At 41.0% G+C, this 23810-nt stretch overlaps 1 long non-coding RNA gene across 1 annotated transcript; it reads left to right on the forward strand.

Moving 5' to 3' along the window:
• The first annotated feature begins 4867 nt into the window (after nucleotides 1–4867).
• On the forward strand, nucleotides 4868–22317 carry LOC117511563. The gene is made up of 3 exons (XR_004560965.1): nucleotides 4868–5008; nucleotides 7745–7750; nucleotides 22307–22317. It is a non-coding gene; the product is annotated as an uncharacterized LOC117511563 (long non-coding RNA).
• The last annotated feature ends 1493 nt before the right edge of the window (nucleotides 22318–23810 follow it).

Below are 23810 nucleotides of genomic sequence, written 5' to 3' on the forward strand. Positions count from 1 at the left end.
TATCAAATTTTGATAGACTAAAAAAAAGACAATTTCCAAACTTAGAACGATGTATTTGTCCTTTCCTATCGCTTCAAAAATTAAAGAAACACACTTCAAAATTATGAACAATATTTACCCATCTAAATAATTACTAAGGTTACGTTTTAACATTCAAGAAAATAACTTCATTTTGCCTTACAAATGTTGAAACTACGGAGTATTTGTTCGGCCGCCATATTACAGTGTTGCACAGTCTTAGCACTTTGCTGCCCGCCTCCTTTTCTCCGCGTGCGTGGAAGAGGCGGGAACTAACCAGATAATTTCCCTCGTCACTGCAAATACGATGGAGATTTACATATCGACTCCAGTAGATCTGAAACGAAGAGAAGAATTCTCTCTCCCACACCGAAGGCGTCGCCACGACGAGATCACGTGATGACGCTAACCCGTGGCTCTTCACCAGCACTTGTCCACTGTGCAGGGTAGGCGTGGCCTAAAGGTGCAGAACCGAAACGGCCCAGTCAGCTATTGTGAGCATTTACCCATAATGCATTGAGGACACGTGGCGACCACCCGATAAACATTTCACAGTAGTATTTTACATACAATATCAATTACTTAAATCCGTTAATGTGACTGAACATCCGGAAATATTACTGTCGTCAAGTGTATGGTAAATTAAAAAAAAAATAAAAAAAAAAAGTTGATTTGATAAAACCATTAGTGAAAACGCTGTGATTAGAAATAAAGACTGAGAAGGGCGCGACTTTGTTTCAATTGGGAGTCCATGTTGGAAGAAGAAGACACCCACTTCTAACATTAGTCAATTTTTGAATCTCTGCTTTGGCGGAGTGTTCTTCTGTGGAACAAAAAAAAAAAATCCTAATCTTCTTTCACTTTAGGTTGATGTAAGTCAAAAAGCAAATATTGCTTAAAACTGTAAATGAATTTTCATGCTTGAAACGATGAGCATGCGTAGGAAGATATAACCGTCAGTGCAATAAATATCTTGCATGTGGGCGTCACCTGACTGACAGCAGCGGCGTTGGTTCAGGGTTTGACGAGGGACGCTACGGCCATCGAGTCCTATTTACTCACTAGATGGAGGACCGGTGCTGATCAACTCCACTGATCTGTATAACACTGAATAGCTCATTGGGCTCACACACACTCCATGATTACCTCCGCCCAAGGAGGTTATGTTTTTGGTTTGGGTTGGGTTTGTTTGTTGTTTGTCTGTCTGTCTGTCTGTCAGCAGGATAACTCAAAACGTTTTGAACGGATTTTGATGAAATTTTGTGGAGTGTTGGAAATGACAAGAGGAACAAGTGATTAAATTTTAGTTGTGATCCGGATCATGATCCGGATCCCGATGCTAACGCGTTAGCATGTCTATGGCATTTTCAATGTTAAAAGTTAGCATTTAAGCAGTTGCAGCTGTCATCACGTTCGGGTGCATTTGTTTTTCAAATTGTAATATTCTTAAATTTATTTTTTACCTCTGCCAAGGAGGTTGGTATGGAAGCCCGTTTGCGCACTTGAAAAAAAAGTTTTTTGATTAATTGCGAGATAGTATCTCACAATTCTGATATATTATCTCACAATTCTGAGTTACTATCTCACAATTCTGATATATTATCTCACAATTCTGAGTTACTATCTCGCAATTCTGACTTATTATCTCACAATTCTGAGATACTTTATGTTACGAAATGCATTTCCCCCTACATGGTCATTCCATTCGATCATTGAAAGCTATTTTCGGTGTGGTTTCACAAACAGTGAGATTCGGACGCTATTACATGATAACATTGAAATAAGCCTCCGAACTTTACAAAGAACTTTGGCAAGGAACCGTCTCTGGCGCAGGCAAAATAAAACGGATATTGTCGAGGTGGCGGAGTTCATCCATCAGCAGCTACAGATGTCAGGGTCACCAACACGGCTACCGATGGATGCACCAGAAGTGCTGGACGGTGGCATAACCACGGACAGAGAAACTGTCCGTCTGTTGTTAAGACTCATGGATCTTGGTGGTGGCGTTAGATTTACGAGCAAGGATCGCTTGAGACGTGTTTGTGCCGGATTCAGCACCCCTGCATGAAATGCACCCCCTTCACGGGAACGCGCATATTTGACCTCGTCGCCTCTCAAACTCAATTAACAGCACAGATACACAGTTTGCGCAAAAAAATGTACACAGATCAATATGATCCTTATTCTATGTCAAGTGAACAGAATATGTTCATATTTACGAGCACTAATTGGCTGGTTTTGTTCAGTAGGAACAAATGCGTCTGTATATTATCATGTTTATTTATGACGTTCATCACACGATGGTGTTGTTTTAGGTTTATTTGTTAAATGATTTTAATTTTTATTCATTGATAATGTTATGAATGAATATGCAGCTTGAATCACTGTGGAACGTTTGGATGGACCCTGTGAAATTAGCCCTCCATTCCTATTGTACTGTATATGTATTATGTCTGTAATAATATATTAATTTATTCAGAGTATCCTAATCATCATAATTATAATCATTAGTATGATGAAAACTATTGTTGTGATTAAAAAAGTAAACACAACACAAAAGTGAAAAGAACGTGTATTTTTGGAAGTGTGTGTTAGATACGAGGTCTGTCCAAAAAGTATCCGACCTTTTTATTTTTTGCAAAACCATATGGATTTGAATCAGTGTGATTGCATCCAAGCTTGAACTTCATGCGCATGCATGAGTTTTTTTCACGCCTGTCGGTTGCGTCATTCGCTGTGAGCAGGCTTTGTGTGAGCAGTGGTCCACCCCCTCTCGTCGGATTTTTTATTGCGAATAAATGTCGAACGATTTGGAGCTTTGCTGCATCAAATTTTTCCAGAAAACTGTGAGAGACCTCCAGGTGGACACCATTCGGAAACATTTAGATGGCTTTTTCAGAGACAATTTTATGGGGATTACACAGATTAAGGACGTGCTCCAGCCGGTTTTTAACGACCACCCACAGCTGCTGAGGCGCCAATCGACAGGCTGAAACCCCACTGAAACAACCAGATCATTTCCAATGTGAAGGCTTTGTTGTCCGGGACGTCGTCTGACTTTCACAAAAAGGCAGGAGATGTGGACATCAGCACTTTTTCGGCACATTCTACTGTTGTTGGGTATTTTCTCCTCCAAACATTTTTAAAACCTTTACAAGACAAACAGAGTCAAGAACACCAGTGAGACAGAAAGTCAAATTTTACGCGCGGAGTGCGGCCAGGCTGTACACCACGGCAACACTAAAGTCTGGCCTGCTTTCCGCTCTTTTTATTAAGAGACGCCCTCATCACCTAAACAAAAAACTTGTCCTAAGGGTCGGGTGTGATGACGCAAGACAAGTTTCTTCCCGTAACATAAACGCATACGTCAATAAGTGCAGCTGTAAGGAAGAACACTTTCTTTTTACACAGGTCAGCACATCTCGTTCGTCTGTTGCAGTTATCAGCTGTTCTGCATCTGCCTGAAGTGTCCTGTCCTTCACACTCCTTCACACTAAGCACCACATCACAACAGTCAAAACGTTCTCTTACTCCCAGTCTTTAGAGGCTGCGAAAACAAAGTTATATTATAATAATAAGTACATCCAGCCCTTCATTCCCAGCTCAGATTGACCCAAGAGTGCTAAAACAAAATTGAATTCTCAGGCTTGGTTAAGACAGGTGCAAAACAGCACAAACACCGTTCTCATGAGAAAGAAGACAAAGCTAAAACAAGGTTGAATAACACATACATTCTCAGGGTGAAGTGCAAACAGCACAACACCGTTTTCATAAGAAAGAAGACGAAGGTACAAATGTTTAACAGTGATAACATATATATATATATATAAAATCCTTAACAACTGTTACAGGAGTTTTTTTCATGGAAAGAGAAGCAGAGGATTGCACACCGTGCCGCTCATGGCGCGGGACAAAACCAACCTCCGTGCTGGTCTCACAGGACGGCTTTCAGGTGGCTTTCAGACAGCTTCTGGTGGCTTTTCAGTCATGTGACTATCCGAGAATGTGCATGAGCTGGACATCTCCCAACATGTCCTGTGAGGCTTCATCACGGCGTTGCTTTGCGCCATGCGGCACCGCCGCAACGTGCGGAATTCCTCCGCTCCTCTTTCCATGACAAAAACTCCTGTAACAGTGGAATGTGCCGTTCATTTCTAAACTGGACGCTGTTTTGATCCGGTTATGTCGTCTGACTAGCACAGGAATTACGGAAGACGTGGACATCAGCACTTTTTTCAGCACATTGAGACAGACGTGCAGAGGAATGACTGCTTGTCATGCTGGAAGACCCAGCCACATTGCATCTTCAATGCTCACACTGATGGAAGGAGATTTTTGCTTGCACTGCAGGATTTGAGTTCCTCTCTGCATAGTGTGTAGCCTTTGTTACTTTGGACCCAGTTCTTTGCAGGTCATTCATCAGGTCCCTCCGTGTAGTTCTGGATTTTTGTTCACGTTCCTATGATCATTTTTGACCCCACCGGATGACATCTTGCGTGGAGGCCCAGATCAAGGGAGATTATCAATGGTCTTGTATGTCTTCCATTTTCTACAATTGCTACCACAGTTAATTTATTCACACCAAACCTGCTTGACTATTATAGATTCACTCTTCCCAGCCTGGTGCAGGTCTACAATTGTCTTTCTGGTGTCCTTCAACAGCTCTTTGGTCTTGGCCATGGTTGAGATTGGAGTCTGACTGTTTGAGGCTGTGGACAGGTGTCTTTTATACAGATAATGATTTCAAACAGATGCCATTAATACAGGTAACAGGTGGAGGACAGAAGAGCTTCTTAAAGAAGTTACAGGTCTGTGAGAGCCAGAAATCTTGCTTGTTTGTGGGTGACCAAATACTAATTTTCCACCATAATTTACAAATAAATGATTTAAAAATCCTACAATGTGATTTCCTGGAATTTTTATTCTCATTTGTCTCTAATAGTTGATGTGTACCTATGTTCAAAATTATAGACCTCTCTCACCTTTCTAAGTAGGAGAACTTGCACAATCAGGGACTGACTAAATACCAAAGAGCTGTCTATGGACATTGGAGACAGAATTGGGATGGGGCTATACAGCCTTGTGCAGGTTTCACCAGGCCAAGCAGCTTGGTGAGAAGGCAACAACTGTTGGCATACTTAGTAGAAAATGGAAGAAACACAAGATGACTGTCAATCTTCCTCAGTCTAGGGCTCCATGCAAGATCCCACCTCATAGGGTAAGGCTGATTCTGAAAAGGCCCAGAGCTACACGGCAGGACATGGGGCCTCATGTACAAAGTGTGCGTATGCACAAAAACCTGGTGTACGCCCATCTCCACGTCCCGTGCAGATGTATCAAAAGTGACTTGAGCGTGGAAGGTGCGGTGCTCATGCAAAAATCCTGGCTGGCGTACGTACATTTCTACAGCTATGTGCTCCGCTGACATGTACAGGTGACGAAGGGAACAGTTAATAATGTGAAACAAGAAGTCATCAGAGTGATGTGCACATCAGCGATGCACTGTTGAACTTTTAACACACTCATGTGTTTGCAATTATATGGATGAATATAAAAGCATGTACAAAGTGATGTGTAAAATGGCACTAACAATGGCTGCGGTTAGCGTTGTTAGAGGACCTTACAAATGGTGCAATCCAATGTGAGAGTGTATTCAGGAATGCGAGGATTTACTTCCAAATGATGGATAATTTGGCTCTGAAACTAATTTTGATTACCAAGGCCACTGTGACTGGAGTTGCACACAGAACTGTGGTCAGCCCAGAGTGCAATATGGCAAGGAGCCAGAGGTTGTCTGTGCCCACACAAGTGCTGACCACACTGGGCGTCCTAGCATCAGGGGCATTCCAGCGTGAGCTGGCTGATCGATCAGGAGTGTGCCAGTCAACCTTGTGCAGAGCCGCAATCATCCAAATATCATCAGGTATAACCCCAATTCCATGAAGTTGGGACATTGTGTGAAATGTAAATAAAAACAGAATACAGTGATTTGCAATCCTCTCCAACGTATATGCAAGAATGATATCCTGGTCCACGTTGGCATAGTCAAGCCAGTGACTGACCTGAAGATAAAAGAGGAATGAAATCCTCTTCATCCAGGTTCTCTTCCTCTACAGGACTCATCAGAAACCGCACCCAAAACCACATTTGGGAAAGCATTTACAGTTTTCTCAGAATCCAGGAGCTAGTAAGCCACAAAACAGCATCCAGAACTGGACTTACCTATCTTGAAAACCTCATCCATTATCACGAGCACATGAAGCAAGAGTTTCTTACTGTAGTGCATCTTCAGTGTTTGTACAACCCCAATTCCAATGAAGTGGGTCATTGTGTAAAATGTAATAAAACAGAATACAATGATTTGCAAATCCTCTCCAACCTATATTCAAACTGAATATAGGTTGGAGAGGATTTGCAAATCATTGTATTATACACAACGTCCCAACTCATTAGAATTGGGTTCTATTTATGCCTGGTTGTTTGACACTAATCAAGAAGGAGGCACTCTGGCAACAGGACAGCAAATTAGCGAAGGAATCACTGATCAAAAGGGTCAAATTAGCCAGTATAAACCATTATCCAGAGACGTGAGAATTTTTCAAACTGTCATTGCATGACCACGGAGTTACAGAGCTGCAGCTGCATTAATCAGGTTTTAAATTAATTAAATAAATCATCATAATTGTACACTTATGCAAATTTGATAGCTTAACTATTTTTATATTTATTTTGATAGCACCTGTACCCGGTTGTTTGCTGCATGTGGTTACATGAATGTTTAAAAATGTTGAAAACATTAAAAGTTCATTTAGTAGTTCAGCACAATTGGAACCAAAATGGCGCCATTTCTGAGGTGACGTCACTCTCTCTAATCAAGGCGCGAGACAAAGCAGCGCTGTTCTGAGTTGTGACGGTGATAAAGATCCTAAGATCCACTTTATTCAAGCGTATCCTCTCATGATCTTAAGGTGTACGAAATATAAGAATAAAAAAAGCACTGGTTTGAACATTCATAGTTGTATGGAACAAGTGTGGTATTGTTACCCATAATGCATTGAGCACGCGTGGTGAGCAGCTGATAAATCTTCACAGTTACCGTGTTAGATACAAATATACGTTGTTTAAATGCAATGAAACTAATTGAACACCTACAAATGTTACTTTCACCAAGTGTGTAGTAATTTGAATATTGTCGATGTAATGATACCATAAGGGAAAACGTTGTGCTCCACAATTATAGCACAGAAGCTAAGCGTTTTAAACAGACTTATTTCCATTGTGGTCGTCAATTTTTCGACCAATATATAATTTTTGGAGCTCTGTTTAAACAGAGCGTTTTGCACGTAAAAAAAAAGAAAGAGTTAAGTTCTTCTCCGAGTTCATTAGCTACTTTTAGCAAGAGCGCTTAATTGTTTGGTAAAGTTAATGGTTTCAGTACCCTTATTGTAAATACGTACAGCGTATCTGGAAAGTGTTCACAGCTTGTCCTTTTTTCACATTTTTATGTTGCAGCCTTATTCCAATATGGATGAAATTCTTTTTTTTTTCCCTCAAAATTGTACACAAAATAGGGTAATAAGGTCCCACAGTTGGCAGTGCATGTCAGAGCACAAACCAAGCATGATGTCAACTCTGAGACAGGATTGTGTCAAGGCACAAATCTGGGGAAGGATATAGAAACATTTCTGCTGCTTTGAAAGTCCCAGTGGGCACAGTGAGCGGGGAGGTGATGGTCTAGTGGTTAAGCGTTGGGTTCAAATCCCAATGTGACTGGAAAATCACTAAGGGCCCTTGGGCAAGGTCCTTAATCCCCTAGTTGCTCCCGGTGTGTAGTGACTTGAGTACCTTGTATAACAGCACCCTCACATCGGGGTGAATGTGAGGCATTATTGTAAAGCGCTTTGATGCGCTTCTGATGCAGATGGAAAAGCGCTATATAAATGTAGTCCATTTACCATTTACAGTGGCTTCCATCATGTGTAAATGGAAGAAGGTTGAATCCGCCAGGACTTTTCCTAGTGCTGGCATCCATCTAAACTGAGTGATCAGGGGAGGTCCAGGGAGGTGACCAACAACCCAATGGAGAAAGGAAAACCTTTGAGAAGGACAACCATCTCTGTAGCAATTCACCAATCAGGTCTGTATGGTAGAGTGGCCAGACGGAAGCCACTCCTTAGTAAAAGGCACATGGCAGCCGCCTGGAGTTTGACAAAAGGCAACTATTTGACTCCTTTACTTCTTTAGAAGTGTTTTTCCTTTTCTTATTACTGTTGTTTATGCGCCTATTACTTCTTACTGAAGTATTTTCTTTTAGTGTTGTTTATGCACCAATGACACCAGATCAAATTCCTTGTATGTGAGAACTTATATGGCAATAAATTCGATTCTGATTCTGAAGGACTTTCAAACCATGAGAAACAAAATTCTCTTGTCTGATGGGGCAAGAATTGAACTCTTTGGTGTGCCATTATCAATTCCACTTATCAATACCTCTTGTGAATTTTCTGTGTACTAAAAGTAGGCTTTACAGGTTTTCTATGTCAACAACATTTTGTTGAGTCTCAAAGTAAATAAATATGAAATTGGTCACTGGATCCTTGATCTGCGGATATAAATAAAAATCAATAAAATCTGTACATGTCACTGGATCCTTATGTACATGATGAAGCCTGATTTCTGGACAAAATCTGTAGTTTTTGTCAAAAGCATTTCCTTTCAGATATTAATGACACAAATGTAACTCCATAGCCTAAGCTGAAGTCTTACAGCCAGCTGGCTGCACGTCAGGATGCAATTCATAAAAATCGGAGGACGTCTCATTTTGTGGAAAAAAAAAAACAGTTTTGGTCGGTTGTAGTTTATTGTTTGTATTATAAGGTTTGGAAAGAGGTGTCATTTGATTCAAAATGGCAATTCACTCTGAAGTTATTAATTCCAACCAAATTCAACTCAGCATTCAACAGTTTGGTGAACACCCGCAGTGCCAGCCACCCAGTCAGCTGGTGGTCTCCAGTGACAGCTGTCACCTGCGTCATCCTGTCAGCCATTCCGGTAGAATGCTGCCTGTGATGCCTCACATCCCAGGTATCTTGGATGTCTTGATGATGCAAGAACTCAGATGCGTCTCTAGCAATATGCCCAGTTCTGAATCTACAAAACTTTTATGTCAGTTTAAATTATGTAATACCTTACAAAACCACTGACCTTGCTGATTACCTTTAACGTCATCTTTTTCCACAGTTTTGGGAGCTTCATAGAAACTGAAGGCAGGTGTCAGGGCCTTCATGATGTCTCTCATATTTTCTTTGATTTGTGTGGGCTGAAATAAATCATGCATATTTCATTGTATTGACCATGTGATACCTCAGTAATATCGAAATAATTTATGACTGGAAATAAAATGTGAATTGTTCCTACCAATGAGTTTGTTGTTCAGCAAAAGAGTGTGGTTCTTCTGGAACAATATGAGGATCTTCAAGATTGATGCCAGCCAATATTTCTTTAAAAATCTGAGGAAAAAAATAGAAACTGCTACACTGAGGCCTGCAACCTTCTGATATCGCACACATCTCTGCATGTTGACGTTGAACTAACCCCCCCCAATATATATAGTTGCTCCTGGTGTGTAGTGAACGCTTCGTGTGGCAGCACCCTGACATTGGGGTGAATGTTAGGCATTATTGTAAAGCGCTTTGAGCATCTGATGCAGATGGAATAGCACTATGTAAATGCAATCCATTTACTATTTACCATATATATACAAACTGAACACAGTGGAACGAGATCTTGAGTTGGCATTCCATCTCTCTACTTCTATGGCATGAAGTGAGGGCAGCTATGAAGAGGATGAAGAGTGGAAAGGCAGTTTGTCCTGATGACATTCGAGTGGAGGTGTGGAAATGTCTCAGAGATGGCAGTGGAGTTTCTAACCAAATTTTTTAATAAAATCTTGGAATTTGAGAGGATACCTAAGGAGTAGAGATGAAGTGTACTGATTCCTATTTTTAAGAACAAGGGTGATGTGCAGAGCTGCAGTAAATACAGAGAGGCATTAAGCTAATAAGCCACAGCATGAAGTTATGGGAAAGAATAGTAGAAGCTAAGCTTAGAAAACAGGTGAGCAGAGCAACATGGTTTCAAGCCGAGAAAGAGCACCACAGATGCAGTGTTTGCTCTGAGAATACTGATGGAGAAGTATAAAGAAAGCCAGAAGGAATTGCATTTGTGGATTTAGAGAAAGCTTATGACAGGGTGCCATGACAAGAGTTTTGGTATTGTATGAGGAAATCTGGAGTGGCAGAGAAGTATGTGAGGGTAGTGCAGGACATGTGCAAGGAGAGTATGACAGCGGTGAGATACGCAGTAGGAATAACAGACTCATTCAAGGAGTTTTCTTGTTCACAATGGTGATGGACATGTTGACAGATGAGATCAGACAGGAGTCTCCATGGACTGTGATGTTTGCAGATGACATTGTGATCTGTAGTGAGAGTAGAGAGCAGGTTGAGTCTAGTCTGGAAAGGTGGAGATATGTTCTGGAGAGCAGGGGAATGAAAGTCAGTAGGAGCAAGACTGAGTATGTGTGTGAATGGGAGGGAGCCCAGTGGACTTTTGCAGTTACAAGGAGTAGAAGTGGTCAAAGTAGATGAGTTTAGATATTTGGGGTCAAATGTCCAAAGTAATGGAGAGTGTGGTAGAGAGGTGAAGAAGAGAGTGCAGGCAGGGTGGAGTGGATGGAGAAAGGTGGCAGGAGTGATTTGTGACGAAGAATATCAGCAAGAGTGAAGGGGAAAGTTTACAAGACAGTAGTGAGACCAGCTATGTTGTAAGGCTTAGAGACGGTGGCACTAACAAAAAGACAGGAGACACAGCTGGAGATGTGATTCTCTATGGGAGCGACGAGAATGGACAGGATTGGGACAGCTCAGGTGGGACGGTTTGGAGACAAAGTCAGAGAGGCAAAATGAGATGGTTGGACATGTGCAGAGGAGGGATCCAGGGTATATAGGGAGAAGGATACTGAGGATGGAGCCACCAAGCAAGAGCAGCAGAAGGAGGCCAAAGTGGAGGTTTATGGATGTGCTGAGGGAGGACATGCAGGTGGCTGGTGTGACAGAGGAAGATACAAAGGACAGGGTGAGATGGAAACGAGTGATCTGCTTTGGTGACCCCTAATGGGAACAGCCGAAAGAAGAAGAAGATAAAATGTGGAAAAAGTGAAGCACCGTGAATACTTTCCAGATGCAGTGTAGGTCCCACAGGTAGTCAGAGACAGGTACTTATGGACAAGGAACAGAAACCGTGTCAGGCAGTCGGAGTAAAGATGACACAAATAACACAGGCTGAACCTGACAAGACTAACAACAAATGACAAGACTGACAAAAATGTGGATGTCCCTAAAACAATGCCACCGACAGCCCCAATGACCACCCCGGCTAACAGACTTCACTGTTCCCTGACTGAGGCATCTTCCCCCTATGGCCCAGAAAATTAACAAACAAATATACAAGCCACTAGTGCAGCTGTGTTGCATGCAGCAGAAGTCAAACATCACACACATCAGCCCCCACCGCCCGCTGAAACGGTGGGTCACTCCGCTTCCCATCTCCCTTTTGTGTCACTCTGCATCGGAAAGCTCCTCTTCCTATTTCACATTCGAGCTTCCATCAAAGCATCACTGATAGATAATGTGTCACATATGCAAGAAATGTTACAACGCAATCAGGAACATGATGGTGTACTGTCACCATCTGACACCACCAGTGGGGCAACCACTCTGTTTACTCCAGCATCACAAGTATCACACCACGACAACCCTTTTGTGTTGCCTGATCCTGTGGTGACAGAGGAAATTGATCTTACTGATCTTTATTCCCCTGCTGATGACAGGCCGTCCCGTACACACCGCATGGCGACACGCAGTCAGAAACATCTCCAGTCAACACATGTGCAGGCAGCAGCGCTTATTTCTGGTTTGTTTTGTACTTCTCGAGGGTGTTGTGATCATAAAGTCCACTTTCCAGGTCTCTTTGCTACAATGTTCTGAGCTACAATCCGACATCAATTGTGTGTGCAGACAGCAACCAAAACTCCAGAAAAAGTCTGAAGTGTTCGTGCGTTCGCATTATAACAATAAATGTAAATTCTTGTTTGAAAATGATCCTTGAATCTGTTCAGTGTTCTGGAAGCTTCTTTTTGACAGTGTGCAGTCGACGCATCTCTGTCTTTGTGACGTTTTATGTGAAACAATTAAATACAATGAAAAGGTGTCTTTTGTAAACCAGATTTCACCAACCAGTGAAAAATCAATTTGGAGAAATTTCACCACAATAATCCATATCACCTCTGTTTAAAGCTTCATCTGAACGAATCACCCATTTGATGAAAGAAATTTACATTTTGTGACATGTTGATAATTGCCACATTTTCACTGGTTTAAAGTGGGTGAAAAGATGTTCAGATGGATATCACCCAGTTTTCAACCAAAAATCACTGGAGTTGTGCTGTCTGGAGTGGACACATGGTCATCGAGTGTGATTTTTGGTCGCCTCGAGGCCAGATTTGCTGCACTAAAAAGGCCTTTGCACATCAACCTGAATGAATGTCCGTATGTTATTTACACTTTCTTTGTTTTACGCAATTTCTGAGGCCAAAGAAATGACCTCCCAGCATTTTAAACAGTGAATGGAATTAAAAAATAGAGAGTGCGGCACTTTGAGGCATTCTTTTATCCATTTAGCTTTAAAGTGCTTCCTAGATCCCGAAAGAACATCCTTTTTCATGAGGTATTTTGTATTTTTCAAATAGACATTTGCAAGCATTTTCTTTAAAACAACACTGACAAAGGACTCCGCCCCAGCAACGTATGTCACTTCCACAGGAAGTGAGTGATGACTGGGTACACAATATAATTAATGATATAACAATATTTTAAAACTTTCATAAAAGTTAAGTTTCATTATGTCTTTTTAGCAGATAGCTTCAGTTATTTTAAAAGCATATTGTATTTTTGTTTTATACATTAGTTATGTTTTGCAGTATTATTATTCAAAAATTCGATTTTGTTACTTATATTTGTTCTTCACTGTGTACTTTCTACTTTGATTATTTAGATTTCACATAAACACCAGAATGGAAAATGTGTTTTCACTTTCTTGTATCATCCATGTTATCTTAAAAATGTACTTTAGAAATTGTTTCAATCAAATTATTGCTGTTGTGACAGTAGTAACAACTTGATGGTGCTTTTTCTTTATCTATTATCTCAAATATGTTTAATGAATGATTTCAACAGTGTTCATATAATAGAGCTAAGTGGCAATATACTGCATTCTTTTGCTTTTAAGATTAAGTTAGATGTTCTCATTAAAATGATTTACTTTATCATTTCTTGGAAATACAAATTAAACTGAGAGTAATTGTCAGTTTTCGAAAGTAAAAATTATGAAAGATGGAAGAATAAACCGCCCGACTGCCAAAACGTCCCAAAGTAGAACAAAAGTGAAAGCTCTTGTTGTATGTTGAATCTCTTATTTGAGTATTTCTTACGGACGCGAACAAGGAAAGCAGCGCCGTTCTGAGCTGTGACATAGATAAAGATCTAAGGTCTACTTTATTCAAGCGTATCTTCTCATGATTCAAATGCTTGTAGAAAAAATAATTTTAAAAAGCAGTGATTTGAAGATTCATAGTTGTTGTGTGGAAGAGGTGTGGTGTTGTTATAATTTACCCATAATGCCTTGAGCACGTTTGGCGACTAGCCCACAAACCATAAACAGTTACCGTGTTAGATACAAATATACATTGTTTAAATGCAATTAAATTAACTGAAGACGTACAAATGTTACTTTCACCAAGTGTGTAGTGATTAGGTCGAGTTGATGACACCATAAGGGAAAACGTCGTGCTCCTATATGTGTGCAGAAGTGGTGTTTTGAAATCGCACTTATTATAATATTTTCGACTTCAATTTTTGGAACTCTGTTTTTACAGAGTATTTCGTACGTTAAAATATTATATATATATATATATATATATATATATATATATATATATATATAATATATATATAGATATATATATATATATATATATATATATATATATATATATATATATATAGCACGAACTGTGTGGATGTTAATAATGTAAGTACATAATCATTTAGTAGTTCCCTGAATAAAAGGTTGCTATCTTGCAGATAAATGTAGTACTTCTGGAAAATATTGTCAACACTTTCCACTTTTTGTGTTACAGTCTTGTTCCAAAATTGAGTAAATTCATTTTTTTTCTTACATTTCTACACACAATACCCCATAATTACAATGTAAAAAGGTTGTTGTTTTTTTTGTTTTTTAGATTTTTGCAAATATATTTTTAAAAACAACTAAGAAATCACATATACATAAGTATTCACAGCCTTTGCCATGAAGCTCAAAATTGAGCTCAGGTGCATCCTGTTTCCATTGATCATCCTTGAGATGTTTCTACAACTTAATTGAAGTCCACCTGGGGTAAATTCAGTGACTAGACATGACTTGGAAAGACACACACCTGTCTACATATAAGGTCCCACAGCTGACAGTCAGAGCACAAACCAAGCATGAAGTCAAAGGGAATTGTCTCTGAGACAGGATGTCCTTGAGGCACAAATCTGGGAAGGATACAGAAACATTTCTGCTGCTTTGAAAGGTCCAGTGAGCACAGTGGCCTCCAACATCTGTAAATGGAAGAAGTTTGGATCCACCAGGACTCTTCCTAGAGCTGGCCCGCCCATCTGAACTGAGCAATTGGGGAGAAGAGCCTTAGTCAGGGAGGTGACCAAGAACCCGATGGTCACTCTGAGCTCCAGCATTCCTCTGTGGAGAGAGGAGAACCTTCGAGAAGGACAACCATTTCTGCAGCAATCCACCAATCAGGCCTGTATAGTAGAGTGGTCAGATGGGAAGCCACTCCTTAGTAAAAGGCACATGGCAGCTCGCCTGTAGTTGCCAGAAGTAACCTGAAGGACTCTCAGACCAGAAGAACCAAAAGAGAAACAAAATTTTCTCATCTGATAAGACAAGATTGAACAAAAGGGGGCGGGCCCATGGATCATAACCTTTGAAAAATATACTGCAGGCAGCACTCTCTGTGTGGGAGGTTTGAGAGCAGTGATGGCCTTGTCGGGGCCCTCCAGTGCAGACATCGATGCTAATATGACTCTAACCCTGGATGAGACACCGTTCAATAATCACTGACAAAGAGTGTTGGAGTCACAGCATGTAATATCCCATAGTGCAACATCCAAATGCACTACAGGGATAGACCCCACTACAGAAGCCGGGTGGAGGATGTTCATGATGATCTGGTTTAGAGCCCACACGGCTTGGCGAAATGCTGGGGTCATAAGCATGATTCCTCTGAAGCTGTTGCCACACTTTGGAGTCAGACTATGATGAAGGTCTTCCCCAACCAATACGCACTAAGATGGCCCGACATGGTGGGGCTGATCTCATGGACGACTCCCCAGTGGGAGAAGAAGGTGACACATGAGACAGAGGTGAATAAAAAGTCGCAATATAAAAAGGAAGTCGAAGTAGCCCAGCTGCAGAAAAATTGTTGCACCTGCAGGTTACCAATGCTGAGGCTTGAGTGGACAGGTGCCAAATCCAAACAGCCTGATTAACTGACACTGCTCTTCATATGGTGTGTTCGGTTTCCTCCTACACAGTCTCATCCGCCTCCTATCCAGCTTTGTCCGGACCATGGGATCCCATCCCATCCGATCCCATCTCCAGACTGGACCCTGTATTTTAGTCCACGACCACCACGCATGCCACCACTCGTGGATTTTCACCTAGTGGATGGGGAAGAGGAGGACACATGAGACATCCTTACAATCCTAATTCAAGTGTTTGTCACTATTGTGGTCAGGCAGGACACTGGAAACATGATTGTCCACATGTTGAGACCTCAGCTCAGACACCTGATGCCTCCAACATCGCAACATCCACCACAACATCAGCTACCTCAGCACCCCTGGCCTGGAGATGGGTCTCTGGAATATCCCAATCAGGGTCCAATACCCCCCAGTGGTTCCGTGTCAGATACAGAGAGTGGAATATGATATGCTGGTGGATACAGGGGCCACAGTGTCTTGCAATAACTCTGTTTCCTCTAAGACAACACCCATGTCAGATAAGAGCCAGAGAACTGTAGGATATTCTGTGAATACTCAACAACAACACTTGCCTACTGCAGTCGGCCATCAGACATTGACTCATTTGTTTTTATATGCGTCATCCAGTCCTGCCAACCTTTTTGGGTCGTGATTTACTGACTAAATTGAACATGTCCATCTATTGCACTCCTGATGTACAGATTCCAGGCTACTCTTCTTCTTAACCTGTTACGGACAGGGTATTGTGTATGATGCCAGTGATGACATCCCCAGTGTTGCCCCCTGACATGACTCAGATATACTGGTCCAGGTTGTTGCAAAATGGATCAGATCGACCGTCGATATTGCCAAGTACATGGAATGGAAACTGGCTACCACACATCCAATCAACCCCTTACATTGTACATATAATTATCTCTGACATCCTGATGAGACTATAGGGAGTGCTTGCTCGCTGACCATGAAGGACACACAGACACTCTTATGATCTCCGCCATCTATGTTGGCAATCCAGGTGTGGCTGGCCATGCATTTGACTGAATCCGGAAAAAACAGCTGTGGTATGCGCTCAAAGACGAAGTTGCACCCCATGTGACTTTAGCCATAGGAGCCGGATATAAGGTACGCTTCATAGGCCCAATGGTAAAAAAGGCCCTCACACTGCAATCACTGCCTACTTTCATTCCAGGGATATTTCGTTCCACATGTGGAACCATGTGGAAGATTCTGATATCTACACAGGATAAAGGATATTTGGAAGAACAGGAACTGCATCGAGAACATGGCAGAGAATGCTCTGACCATCCAGATGCTCCTGACATGTCTTGCATTCCTGCATCCCTGTGGACTACGTCTGATTATGACATTGTTTGTGTCCAGCAGCACGCCGCTGACATCACCCCTACCACTGAAATTCCAGATTGGTGCGCTGAATACCTTTAAAAGTTGTAGAGATACAGGACTTCCCCCCAACTATCATTGGGTTGTTACAAGCTGGTGTGTTGCATTTTCCTTCTTCTCACTGGAATACACCCATTTTGCCAGTTGAAAAACCTGACCATACAGATTGGCACATGGTCCACAACTGACAAGAATTTAATAAAAACACAGCCACTGATAAAGTCTCTGTGAGTGATCCGTATATTGCTCTCCAGTCACCGATTCCTATTCATACACAATTCACAGTCACTGATTTGGCTAATGCCTTCTTTTGTTTACCCCTTACTCTGCAGTCACAGGATATTTTTGCATTTATCTTTGAGGGCCATAAATACACACACAGTAGTGTTCAGAATAATAGTAGTGCTATGTGACTAAGCAGATTAATCCAGGTTTTGAGTATATTTCTTATTGTTACATGGGAAACAAGGTACCAGTAGATTCAGTAGATTCTCACAAATCCAACAAGACCAAGAATTCATGATATGCACACTCTTAAGGCTATGAAATTGGGCACAATAATAGTAGTGTGGCATTCAGTCAGTGAGTTCATCAGTTTTGTGGAACAAAATGTAACCTTGGAAATGTTATTTTGGTAGTATTATTTGACTGTTTGATTATCTGCACATTATCCTACATTATCAAGTATTATACATTATTTAGCTAAGGTATAGATATGGATTACATCTGGCCGAGGCATGGGGCGGGGAGTCCTGATCGCCTCTGTTAGTCCTCTAAGATGAGCCCTAGACACACACAACGGGATGTCGGTGTAAGAACCTGGGTGTTTACAGACCATATTTTCACAGTATTTAGTTTTGTTTTTCCATTAGTACAACATTACACTATGTGGGAGTTTTGTGCACATTCCTTGCCAAAGCTCTGGGCACTGAAAGGAGGGTCAGGTCTATATGAGAGTTTTATTGTCTGTGGTTCATTTTCCATCTCTGTAAACCGCTGGAGGTTTATGCTCACAGTTTGGTTGTACTTATTTTTGATTGCAACCATAAATGGTCTCAAAGGGGGGAATGTGTATGTTAGTTCTGTTATGGAACAACTGTCATGCAACCTTGCAAAAGTTGCACTGTCTGCACAAAAAAGCCACAGTGAGTCAGTGGTATGTGTCATGCAAGTAAGTGGAATATCCACATCAGGAATAAGACAACAGACTGTTTCAAGGACAGGATGTGACGAGCCAAGCTATTTTTCACAAAACGTCAGAGATAAGTTATCTTTCTAAATTATGGAACCACAAATATGAAACCCTACAGAAACAGGACTGACAAGAACTATCAAAAGAAATCACAGTTCAGCATCACAGCATTTTCACTTCTGATTTTATTAAATGATTTCTCAGATTACCAAACTTGAAGACATTATTTCCTAATATCTTTGATATTTGTTACATTGCACTGTGGTATATACAGGGAGGAAAATAAGTATGTGAACACCCTGCGGTTTGCAAGTTCTCCCAATTAGAAATCATGGAGGGGTCTGAAATGTTCATCTTATCTAAAATCTAAAAGGAAAAAAAATCCAGAAATTGCAATGTTTGATTTTTTAATAATTTATTTGTATGTTACTGCTGCAAATAAGTATTTGAACCCCTGTGAAAATCAATGTTAATATTTGGTACAGTAGCCTTTGTTTGCAATTACAGAGGTCAAACGTTTCCTGTAGTTTTTCACCAGGTTTGCACACACTGCAGCAGGGATTTTGGTCCACTCCTCCATACAGATCTTCTCGAGATCAGCCAGGTTACTGGGCTGTTGCTGAGAAACACGTTGTTTGAGCTCCCTCCAAAGATTTTCTATTGGGTTTAGGTCTGGAGATTTGCTAGGCCACTCAGAACCTTGATATGCTTCTTACAGAGCCACTCCTTGGTTATCCTGGCTGTGTGCTTTGGGTCATTATCATGTTGGAAGACCCATCCACAACTCATCTTCAATGCTCTAACTGAGGGAAGGAGGTTGTTCCCCAAAATCTCGCAATACATGGCCCCGGTCATCCTCTCCTTAATACAGTGCAGTCGTCCTGTCCCATGTGCAGAAAAACACCCCCAAAGCATGAAGCGTCCACCCCCATGCTTCACAGTAGGGACGGTGTTTTTGGGATGGTACTCAGCATTCTTCTTCCTCCAAACACGGCGAGTGGAATTAAGACCAAACAGTTCTATTTTGGTCTCATTTAACCACATAACGTTCTCCCATGACTCCCCTGGATCATCCAATGGTCATGGGCAAACTTAAGACAGGCCTGGACGTGTGCTGATTTAAGCAGGGGAACCTTCCGTGCCACGCATGATTTTAACCCATGATGTCTTAGTGTATTACCCACAGTAACCTTGGAAACAGTGGTGCCAGCTCTCTTCAGGTCATTGACCAGCTCCTCCCGTGCAGTTCTGGGCTGATTCCTCACCTTTCTTAGGATCATTGATACGCCACGAGGTGGATCTTGCATGGAGCCCCAGTCCGCGGGAGATTGACAGTCATGTTTAGCTTCCTCCATTTTCTAATAATTTCTCCAACAGTTGATCTTTTTTCATCAAGCTGCTTGGCAATTGCCCCGTAGCCCTTTCCAGCCTTGTGGACGTCTACAATTTTGTCTCTGGTGTTTCTGGACAGGTCTTTGGTCTTAACCATGTTAGTAGTTGGAGTCTTACTGATTGTGTGGGGTGGACAGGTAACGACCTCAAATAGGTGCTTCTAATTTGGAATAATAAGTGGAGTCTGTGAGGGCCAGAATTTTTGCTGATTGGCAGGTGTTCAAATACTTATTTGCAGCAGTAACATGCAAATAAATGATTAAAAAAAAATCATACATTGTGATTTCCGGATTTTATTTTTTTTTTTTAGATTATGTCTCTGACAGTGGACATGCACCTAAGATGAAAATTTGAGACCCCTCCATGATTTCTAAGTGGGAGAACTTGCAAAATCGCAGGGTGTTCAAATACTTATTTTCCTACAGATTTGATATTTACAGCAGAAATAAACATGTTGGCATTTCCATAATATTAACTTTAAATTATTCACCGTAAATACTCTGCAACAGCAGAGTTACAAAATTATTTAAACGTCACAAAAATATTGACGTTACCCAAGATGGACTCTATTTTTGTTAACGCAAACATCAACTTCAGCATGCTCAACTCAAAATCGCAGCATTTTCAATTATGGTCTTACTAAATCAACATTTATCAAGTTACACTAAACTTGAAGAAAGTAATATTTATGCGGATCAGTCTTATTCACTGCATTCAAACTATGTATATCTGTATATGACACAGGAACTGTGAAGGTTTATCGGCTGGTTGCTACGTGTGCGTAAAGCATTATGGGTAAATGTTAATAACAGCCGAATCAGTGGGTGGTCCTCACCGTGGTCCTCACGTTTAGGCCACGCCCACCCTGCGCAGTGGACAAAAAGTGCTTGAAATCTCGGGTGACCTCTCGAATGGTGTAGTAGTGACGCAGCGGACTTGCATTTCACGTCATATCAATCATAGACATATAAAGAGTAGACGCCGCATTGACCGCTACTGTCTATTGGCCACTGATCAGCGCTATTGGCGCCATCGCCATCTTGGAGCGGTCACCCGCTCCACCACTCCTTTACGCCCTCATGAAATTGCTTCCTTTATCATGTCTTGGAAATAACACTGAATAGGCTAATTCGCTTCCTGATTGCAATGAAATTGTTTGAGATTTCACTCTCGGTTTTTGAAAATAAAAATTGTGAAAGACTGAACAAATAGACGGCCTGACTTACAAAACGTCCCAAAGTAGAGACTAATTGAACGCTCTTGCTGGACTTTACGTATTTCATACGTGTAAAAATGGAAGCATATAAACTGAAAGAAAGCAGCGCTGTTATGAGTTGTGGGGGGCAATGAAAATCTAGTATCCACTTTATTCAACTGTATCGTCTTATTTAGATGCTTTTAAAAAATGGGGAAAACCCACTGGCTTGAACATTGCAAAGACTTTTCGCGTAGAAGAGGCTAGGCTAGGCTTTTTAAAATTTACCCATAATACATTTAGCACGTGTGGTAACCAGACGATAAACTTTCAGAGTTAGCGTATTAGATACAAATATGCACAGTTCCAATCTAATGAATATGATTAAATATCTAAGAACATTAACTTCACATGTTGGATCGTAATCTGACAATTGTTGATTTGTAATCGTAGTGAAAACATTGCGATCGTGTATATAAATGCAAAAGCAAATTACTTTATTACGGTAATTGTTCGGCGAAGAAAATCATTTGGGCTTTTTGTCTCAGGGTTTTTTTTTTGTGGTTTGTGTAACATATTGTTTATTATGGTAAATTATACGTGTTTAACTGAAAGTATCTTCACAAATCAAAGTGGTTTTATGTTGTACGTTGTTGTTTCAAGTCTTTCTCTCCGCGCCGGTAGGCGTGGTTCTGATTAGCATATTACCCGTAATGCGTGGTGGTTAGCTGAAATTCCTTCAGTTCGTGAGTTTTGTATTAAAATACGTAGTTTTAATTCCATGAATGTGACTAAGCATGCAGAAATATTTATGTCCTTAACTAAAAAGTAATTCGACATATGTTATAAAATTGTAAGTGAAAATGCTAAGATGGTGAATCCGAAAGCAGAAGGCTGTGTTTTTGTCTTTATTCTGAGTTTTTCCAATATGATTTTCTTTGAAAATTTTTGGCGGCCCTGTATTTGTAGGGTTTCGTATTTCAAGAAACAAAAAGTGGTTTTGTGTGTTTGTGTTGCCTGAGTAGTATACGCAGCACAAAGTATAATGAGATTAAAAAGTAGCAGGGGGTGGAGCATTGGGAGAGGGACTGGTTAAAGATGCTGGCAAAGACATCAGCCAGTTGGTCAGCACAGTCCCTCAGTACTCTCCCGGTCACGCCGTTTGGTCCCGCAGCCTTCCGGGGTTCACCGTCTGCAGAACACGCCTGGTCCTCCAGGGCTTGCACGGTGAAGGTCTGGCTGTTGGGGGTTGGTATCTGCCGTATGGCCCCCGCAACTGTCTCCACCTCAAAACAGGCAAAGAAGTGGTTGAGCTCCTCTGCCAGCGAGATGCCCCCTGTTGCTGCAATGATGTTACTGGGCCTGTAGTTGGTAAAGTCCTGAACCCCTTGCCACACCTGTCAGCTGTTGTTGCTGCTGAAGTCCTCCTTGATCCTCTCCCTGTAGGCTGACTTTTTCAGCAGAACACTTGACACTTTTGGTCATGTAGGGCTTTTCACTTGGGAAGACCCGGATACGCCTGTCTACTGTGACAGTGTCCACACAGTGCTGAATGTAGCCAAGTACTGCAGACGTGTATTCTTCCAGGTCATGGTTGCAGAAAACATCCCAGTTGGTGTTTTCAAAGCAGCCCTGTAGCTGCTGGGAGGCACCACCAGGCCAGCACTTAACAGTCTTAGCTGTTTACAAATGGAAGTAAACAAACGCTTGAGTTGTAGCGGTGATAATAAAAATGTCAAGTGTTCATGTTATTGAAGGTTATTGTGTCATTTACACGATTTTAAAAATCGGGAAGAGTTTTCAAGACTGTATGGCCCAACTCAGTTTTCGCATTCAAGAGGCCTGGTCATAGTTAGCATTTACCCATAATGCATTAAGCACAGGTGGTGACCAGCCGGGACATCTTCACAGTTAATATGTTATCTGCAAATATACATTGTTTTAATGTAATAAATATGATTGAACATTGTGGATTGGAGTAGGGTGTCTATACTGTTGGAGCAGTAGCTGACATGTTTAACAGTGGGTGTTAGTGGACAACAGGAGTAGTTTTAATAATTTTTGGAATTTTGCAGGCATTCTTAAAATCATTTATGGAATTTTGCAGCCACTTTTTCACTTTCATTGAATTAAATTGGACTTTTCGTGTAGGAGAAGCCTGGTTTTCACCAGTGGTGTGTGATAGTCCATCTGGTTACAAGTAAATACAGGTGCTGATATCATCATCATCATTTTTTATAATAACTATGTTGGGTGCATCATCAAATTGTTAAATGTAAATGAATTTTCTTGAATTTTAAGTATTGTTATTTTTCCTTTAGATTACTAATGAGTTCAAACCCAGGACAGAATCTGGGCAAAGTTTATAGGTAAATACAAAATACTTTATCATCAAAGTTTTTGTTCAGAAACAATAGAACAATAACAAAGTCATTTTTCCCCATACATTGTCATATAACAAAGCGCACAAAACTACTGCCAGAGAACAAATTAAAACAATTTTTTTCCCAGGTCAAGTGTTCAGAAACTACAATACAAAAAATTCTCTCTCCATTGCACTTCTTTTCTGGATTTCTTCCTACAACAGAGGTATAGAACAAGTAGCATTTCAAGAAGAGTTTGTGGTGGGGAAATACAATACAAAAATAAAATAAAGTTTCTCCCCTTCAGTGCAATTCTTTTCTGAATGCAGCAGTGCATACAAGAGAGAAACTGAAACTAAAGTAACAATATTGATATTATCAATATTAGATGGAACTGCATCTAGATTCTGAGGGGGTTGTTTTGACCGTTGGGGTTTTTACGTAATTATTGTATGGCCTTGCCTTGCATATAAAGCGCCTTGGGCAATTGTTTGTTGTGATTTGGCGCCATAATGAAATAAAATGATTGATTGATTTCCAGTCTCACTAAATCGTATTCTTCACGTAGTCATTCCAGGATGACAAGT

This window comes from Thalassophryne amazonica, chromosome 6 (genome assembly GCF_902500255.1).
Source record: "Thalassophryne amazonica chromosome 6, fThaAma1.1, whole genome shotgun sequence".
Lineage (NCBI taxonomy): Eukaryota > Metazoa > Chordata > Actinopteri > Batrachoidiformes > Batrachoididae > Thalassophryne > Thalassophryne amazonica.